The sequence below is a fragment of the Halyomorpha halys genome, unplaced genomic scaffold (genome assembly GCF_000696795.3).
Source record: "Halyomorpha halys isolate HHAL.00 unplaced genomic scaffold, Hhal_1.1 Scaffold560.1, whole genome shotgun sequence".
NCBI classification, from domain to species: Eukaryota; Metazoa; Arthropoda; class Insecta; order Hemiptera; family Pentatomidae; genus Halyomorpha; species Halyomorpha halys.
In genome coordinates this window covers 919,254-927,641 of record NW_027105487.1, presented here as the reverse complement: position 1 = coordinate 927,641, position 8,388 = coordinate 919,254, and the positions used below count along the sequence as shown (strand labels likewise).

Genomic DNA, 8,388 nt, shown 5'->3' with positions numbered 1-8,388 from the left:
TCCCTGATAATCCTCCGAGGCGTCTGAAAAGAAGATGGCCACGGGACCTTCTAATTTAAATTAATGCTTGAAGTACCACCAATGGGTGATTCCTTCCCAAGATTTTCAAGTGTATATGAAATATACAACATATTTACTTATTGTATTTATTATTTGTACAGTTGTAAATCACATTAAATAAATAAATTTAAAAAAAATTTCATGTAATGTCCTTTTTACAAGAAATTACAGCTTTATAAGGAATAAGAGTGAGGCCCAACTTTGGCGCTCTCTTCATACGCATAAGTTTCTTAATGGTGAACATTAATGAAAATTAAATGTAATTATTAAAACTAATCCATATTTATAAGAAAATATTGATAATATTTAAAACATATAATTAACGTAAGTTATAAATACTTGAGATAAGAAAAGAAAAAATAAATAATGTTTTCTTATTGCATTTTCAAATATCATAATTACTACAATTTAATTTCAACAGAACAATAGATATGCTTAATGCACTCATTATTTAAATATAACAATAAACCAAATTATTATAAAAATATAAATATAGTAATTATTATTAATTAATGCTAATTAAATTAATTACCTATTATAAAACATAAAACAGTCATCAGGTCGTTTTATTGACAGCTAATTAGAGGCATCATCTCCCTTACCTGCCAAAGCTGCTCGTTAGAACTGTTACAAGGCTAACCATTAGGTCCAATTATGGTCCAAACAACTCTGTTACCAATAATGACAAGTTTGCATAAGTCTCATTTTTTTAATTATAATTTTTTTCTATTAATCTTTACCCACATATGTTGATAGTGCGACAACCAGCCCATTGGATTAGGATGTCGTGAGGTACATGGCTGAATACTGCTTCCAGCGGCTTCTCCTCCAGGCGTGATGTTAAAATTAATTGTTAGTGGAGGTACATCATCCTCTTCAGCTTTCTAATAGTGTTTTGGAAATGTCATTTATGAGTATGTTGGGATGTCCTTGAGCGAAAAAATTTGGGTATAACTCAAAAAGTATTCTTTTTTTTTTATCGTACCCTATATGTATATCTGGTACTTTTTAATTCCTTCAATCGCCTTGTGTGTAATAGTGAGCATAGTTGCCTTCCAAAAAGTATTCATTCTATGGTAAACTATATATACACATGTTTTTTTTGTGATAATATTTTGCTGTATTGCATTATATTATGTATTGCATTATATTATTATGTATTATGTAACCATATAAAAAATAAAGAGGTTTAAAAAAAAAAAATTATAATATTTTGGGAATGAAAAGATTTTCTGTAATTTATTTAAAAATGTAAAAAAGTTATTGTTTTCATCTAATTTAAGGTTTTCTATCCATGTCCTGTATCAAGTAAAACAATTCAACCATTAATTTTTATTATTAAAGAAATATTGAAAGTACTAACGATAAAAATTTAAAAAAAGAAAAAGTAAAATTTTACTTTTTTGAATATATTTCCGTTTTATTATCCGGCCGTTCTAGAAGGTATGTGACTTTTTCACAAATCAGAACAACGCAGCTACACCTGAGAAGTTTCTCGATAACAGATAGAAGTTCAAGGAGAGCGATGAGACCTGAGAAATACGATTTTTTTTTTTAACTTTTATCAACTAAAGAGAACCTAAAAATGTAAATTATATGTCAACATTTGAAGGTAAAATTGAGAATCATTTATTTTTAATGTCTTATTCAAAATTTGTTATGTCATAACGTCAACATTTTGCCTCATGCCTGATTTCATATTCATATTATCATGAAAATACTACGAATAAAGCTAGGTATAAATAATCAATTTTTACTATTGCAATAAGTACAGTAAAAGGTTCAAACCTAAATATATATTACTTGTATAATTTATCTGCTGGTTACATGTGTATGTTTAAACCTTAGAAAAACAGCCTGTAATTCAAGTAATCGGGATATTTAAGAATATTTTATATAACTGAAAGATTTGTAAATTCCTATCTTTAATAAATTTTCAGTTTCTGAAAGCAAACATTAATAATGGGTTCTATTGTTAGTATTATATAATAGATAATTCGAATTTATAAGGAAAGCCCATATTACGATAACCTAAATGGTGTAATTAAAAAAGAAATACCACCACAACCAATAAAGGATTAGGGATGCAGTACTTCGTACTGTTACAAAACCAACGGTTGTGCAAGGATGTGATTTGGTCAGAATCACGATCGGGCGCCAGATTTTTACCGAACTAAGAATATCCACCACCTTATGAGGCTAGGTGGAGTCTGGAGGGCTTCCTAACCCATAGGTTTCACGATTCACGGCTACAGTAAAGCAGAAAATAATTCTCTGCCAAAGCTCGATTCGAACCCGGGTCCTTGGAGTTTGTAGTGATTTACTAATGAGCTACCCACTTTTAAATGGTGTAATAGTAATGTTAATTATTAATTTCAAGTTTATATAAATCCTTCGTAAAATCCTTAATGCTCCTTACTTTGTCACAAATCAAATCATCCATCAGGACCTCAATGTCCCCTATGTTGCCGATTTGGCCAGAACCAGATACCAATCCTTCCATAATAAACTTCCCAACCACCCAAACCAACTCCTTTCTAACCTGGCTTCTCCTTCACTACCTAATAATCCTCCTAGACGTCTGAAAAGAAGATGGCCTCGAGATCTTCTCCTTTAGAAATGTTTTTGGAGTTCTATCAATGGGTAGATTCTCCACATGTTTTTATCATGTCATAATATCACTTACAGCAAATTTACTTGATGTGTATATATGTATACAGTTGTAAATATCAATAAATAAATTATTAAAAAAAAAGTTTATATAAACCATTATATTTTTATGAAAATAATTAAGTTTATAAATTACTAAACATATTTAAAAAAATGCTCCATACATACAGTAAGTCTTTTCATTGAGGAAATGAAAACTTTGTTATGTCGCTTCATCGAAGAATGCGTTCAAAGCATTACTTCCGTCTGGTTTTGTTTTCAGGCTTGTATTTTAATTTATCTTATTTTTCATCCATTTTTTTATTTTACATTTTATAACAGCATTAAGCGTAAAAGTTTACACACTATCACGTAAATTGGAGCACATTTTCTTAAACTTACATAACAAAATCTCAATAATTGATTTGTGGGCTGGGATAAAGTTGTATTTAACAATTCTTGGACAGAATAGGTCAATTAATTACTAACATTTATTTTGTTTTATTAATGATACCCTTGTTATACACAGTATAACAATTTTTTCAATATATTGAGACTTATTTTGTAGATTAAATGAAAAATAATTAGGTTACCTATCATACTTCCTATCTATACCTTAAGTAGACAAAATCATAAAATCGACCAGACCAGGGAGCTAAGGCTTATGTCGACATACTGACAGTTTTCCGTACGATAGTTTTTTCCCCTTAAGAACCGCCGAGGAAGAGAAAAAAGAAGCTGAAAAAAAATTACTACGGAAGCATGAGAAATAAAAAATAGCGCAGACTGGAACAGACAGTGGTACCATATGTAAGGGGACGCCTTGGGAATTAAGCGATGGTGTACTCCTGGCCACTACTTCCTGTCTCACACTTAAGGCCAGAGCTTTCTGAATGTGGATCTTTTCTTTTGCAAACCTTCTCAAGATCTCATAATTTCATTTAGGTCTTGAGTAATAAATTAATAACCATACAAATAATTCACCATCGTTTACCTATTTATGTATACATAATATATAATATGCAAATAAATTGCATCGGTGACCAATGGATTCCTGAAACTAGAACTTCATTCTTTTAAATCGAATTTATTTTCTTTCTCCTTCAAGTCTTCTTGAATTTTTTTCTTTCCATTACCAGGAGTAGCCAGTAGTGGACATAAAGGTCAGGTGTAGCGGAGCCCTGTATGCCAGAAGAGGGTTATTAAATCTGGAGGACGCCCGGTGTTCGGAGTAAGCATAGGTTGACTGTTCACTAACAACAATTAGTTCAAAGACTTGACTGTTCTTGCTTGGATAGGAAGATATTTATGAACTTCCCGTTCTAAATTCACTGTTTTTACTTATAACTGGGTCATCTCTAGCAGGATGCGATTTTTCACCGCACACGGACTGTCCCGTGGTGCTCCATAGGTCTCTCAACTACTCCTCTGAAATGAGTAAATATACACACTCTCTTGACCCTTTAGGAAATGTTATTTGTGAATTACTAAAAAAAAAAAATAATACAATTCATAGTAAATTGTTAATGATACCACACTTGCAAGGTAATATTCATAATTTGTTACTCATAATATCCACCATAAAACAAAAAAATACAATATTAATAAAGAATCAACAGCGTTGACTTCGTACTAAGGTTTTTGAAACCTTGTTTCAAGGTTTGTTTAGCATAGGCTCCTTTAGAAACCCGTTCACTTTTCCTTAGTTTTTGAAATTATTCGAAATACAATGCATCTTCCTGAATGTTCCAATTATTCGTTTGAAAGATTATCACTCTAGAATACCAATCGTCTTAGTGTTGATGTTGATGTTTAGTATGAGTAAATTTTACTCACACTGAGAGTTTTATGATAAATAAAACTTAACATTTAAGAAAATATAAATGATTCACAGTTATAATAATAACAATTAATACAAATATGATTAAATACACATTTGGAATGTGTATACACTTGAACTACATATATTTCTCTACTGAAAAATAATAAAATATTAATACTTCACACCAACCGAGTGAATTATTTTATTATTCTTTATTATACATTATGTAATAAAGAAGAAGGAAAAACTTTAAAATATGTTTTTTTTGTTAATATTAGCCACTTAATTACACTATTTATCTTTGCATAAAAAAAACAACTTATCACTTTCTTAATAGAAAATGAATATTATATTATTTCAACAGATAATACATTAATGACTAGTGATAACATATCTAGAAATAGAGAACCGTACAATTACCTTAATGATGACTGTAAATATATTTTTAAAAGTGAGTAACATTTACTCACATGAGTATTCAAATTATAAAATAAAATAATAATAATGATGAAGGCCTAACGAACCCGAAGCTTCGATGCTGATACCACCAAACGCTCTCTACATACATTCTTCCAGTAATGCCCCTTCAAACCCAATTCTACTAAATCAGTTTTAACGCAATCCTCCCATCTATGTTTCGGTCTACCCCTCGGACGTTTACCCGATTGCGTGGGATTGGTTGATTGTTTATTAACACTTTAGAGATCCGCTCGCTAAGCCCTACAACTTTACACGCCACAATGCTTTAACTTGATTTATATTTAACGAGTGTAGTTCCCTTAATTCAGTATTGTGTAGTCTTCTAAATTCTTCCGTTTATTCATCCTTATTCGGACCGAATATTTTACGTGATACTCTATTTTCGAAAACCTTAAGGCGCTGTTCATCTCTTAGTGTAAGAGGCCAAGTCTCGCATCCATAAAGAACAGTGAGAAGGATAATAGTTATGTAAAGTCTAATTTTTAAGTTATTGGATAGAAGGCGCGTGCTAAGCAGTTTCTAGTAGTACACTAACAAGAATTTCCCGCCTTCAATCTCGTTTTGTAAATAAAAATTATAATTTAACCAAAATAAATTCTTATCTTTCGAGCGAAAATAAAGTACAAATTGTTTTTCTAAACTTGGCAGCTAAAGCATGAAAGGATTTTATGTGAACGAACACACTAGATATATGATTTGTTGAAATAACATTAATATCATACTTCAATATCAGTTAGTGATTTTTTTTTTTCATCGAATTTATATTTAATCAGTTTTATTACATAACACACTCACATAAGCAATATGCATCGAAAAACATAATTAAATGGCATAATGGTAAAAAAAAGTAATAGATAAATTATTTTCAGCGGTTTTCTCGTTTTTCAATCGTACAAGTGTTTCTTCAATTATGAAATATCTTTCATTGGACGTCGCCGATTTGGCCAGATACCTATCCTTTCATGATAAACTTCCCTACCACCTAAAGCCACTTGTTTCTAACCTGTCTTCTTCTTCATTACCTGATAATCCTCCTAGGCGCCTGAAAAGAAGATGGTCTCGAGATCTTCTCCTCTAGAAATGCTATTGAAGTTCTAGCAATGGGTAGATCCTCCACAAATCTGTATCATGTCAATGTATAACTAACATTAAATTTACTGGTGGTATATATTTTAGTACAGTTGTATATATAAATAAATAAATTAAAAAAAATCATCGATTATTCTGTACGTTGTATTCATTTATTGTACACCTTAAATACTTTCTCTTACTAATTGTGTTCGTATTTTAAACTTATTATTAAATTTGATTATCTTTTAATATTTTATCCGATATTTAATTCGTCATCAATGCAGCTGGAAGAATATTTGGTTTATTTCGAAGGGGTTTCCTGGACAAAAGGTGACGAGAAGAATTAAAATAATGACCTACAAATCGACGTTCCTCCAGAGCCGGATCCAATCCATGGAGATGCGGTACCTTCGTAAGGTGGAAGGAAGGACACGACGAGATAGAGTACGGACAGTACCATTCGGACTAACCTCGGAGTCAAACCGGCTGAAAGCAACCTAAAAGGGCACAAGCTAAGATGGTTCGGACACCTCCTTCGGATGGACCACGAAAGAACTGCCAGAAAGACATATGAGACTTACGTGGAGAGAAGAAGGCCAAGAGGAAGACCACGCATTTCCTGGAAGGAGAGAGTTAAGGAGGCGTTCATGAGGCGGGATATGGACTGGAGTAGGAGAATGAAGATGGTCCAAAAGCAAGATATCTGGTCCAGCAGGATTACATCAGACTAATTTCTTGTGTGTATGTTATGGTTTTTATAATTGTTTTTGTGATTATTTTTTAATTTTCTTATTCCAATAATCATCGACAACCGTTGATCTAGTAAGAGTATTCCATACAGAGTAGCACAATAGTACACACAATAATAATTATGGAAAATCCTGATAACATAGCTTAAGAGTTCTGTAAGACTTACAACCCATCCTACCACGATCAGATAATAATTAAACTATTTTGGAGTTCAATATTGAGATATAACATAAAGGTTTTTAGCACCAGTAAAAATTTTAGTTTAAACAGTAAACAGAAATAAAATTATAATCTAGAGTGTAAATGAGACTAGAGATTATTTTATTTTTATTATCATTTATTTATTTTGTTATGCACATAGTTTGATTATGTTCATTTTCTTTATCTTTCTGTTTGTATATATTTTAAGGGTGATTGTATTTACTTTTTTTCTTCCATTTATTTATTTTTCATTCTTATTTTAGTATGAGTGTGATCATTCATCACTATATCCTATTGCCCACAACGGTGTGGCAGATTCTAATATCTATCAATAAATAAAGTTTATGAAATTAGAACAAAAAAAATTTATAATAATAGATATTAAAAAAAAAAGCTTACGACGAGGATGGGATTCGAACCCACGCGTGCAGAGCACATTGGATTAGCAGTCCAACGCCTTAACCACTCGGCCACCTCGTCCTTACTGTATCGATAAATAATGTTACAATGCCGGTTGAATATAATGAGAGTCTACGCAAGTATAGGAATGAAATTTCTTCTTTGCAGCTATCTATAGAATACCCCTATAGGACAGAGCACCCCTAAAGATTGATCAACTTGAAAACTTTACATCTACTCAAACAATTCAGACGCCTATTTTGAAAAATGGTTAAATTCTTAAAATGTTAGACCATATACAAAAAAAAAATCTTAATTGGAACAAAATCAAAGAAGAAAAAGTAAATGATTTTTGTATTCTGAATGAAGCTGAATGACATACCCCAATATTTTTTACTTCACGATTGATTTTTCGACAATCAATCAGATTGAATATGAATTTACATGTATATGTTTGAAGTTGGATGATGTCTGATTTTAAAAAGTTTTACGTCTAAACGTACAATTTTTATAATCAAAATTTTCAGAAAAAATTGGAATCAACCATTTTTTCAATAGAATTATATTACAAATTATTTTTAATTACTTAAAAACAAATGGAAATTGTACACTTAATTTTGGGTTTTTTTTTTTTCGATTAGTCATTTTTTATTATTATCCGTCAAATATTAAGACGTAGATTTTTTTTAAAGATAAGTTTACCTTTAACAATTTTTATATCGAGTGTGGCTGTAAACTGTCACCGTGTAAGTATAGTAAAGATATTCACAATAAATATACATTATTGGAGATATACACTATTAAAACAAAACAGTGGTAATTTAAAATAAAAGCAAACGGAATTCAATCTTAGCTAATTATGGTCCAATTTAGATAATATTTCTTTGTATTGTATGTATAATTTTCGAGTTATTTGAAAAAAGTTCTTTTTTAAAAGTTGTATAAATATTAATTTT

The 8,388-nt window shown here is 30.7% G+C and overlaps 1 non-coding gene across 1 annotated transcript; it reads right to left on the bottom strand.

Annotated features, from left to right (window-relative positions):
• Window positions 1–7,431: 7,431 nt before the first annotated feature.
• TRNAS-GCU (transfer RNA serine (anticodon GCU)) lies at window positions 7,432–7,513 on the bottom strand. The gene has a single exon. It is a non-coding gene; the product is annotated as a tRNA-Ser (tRNA).
• Window positions 7,514–8,388: the final 875 nt, after the last annotated feature.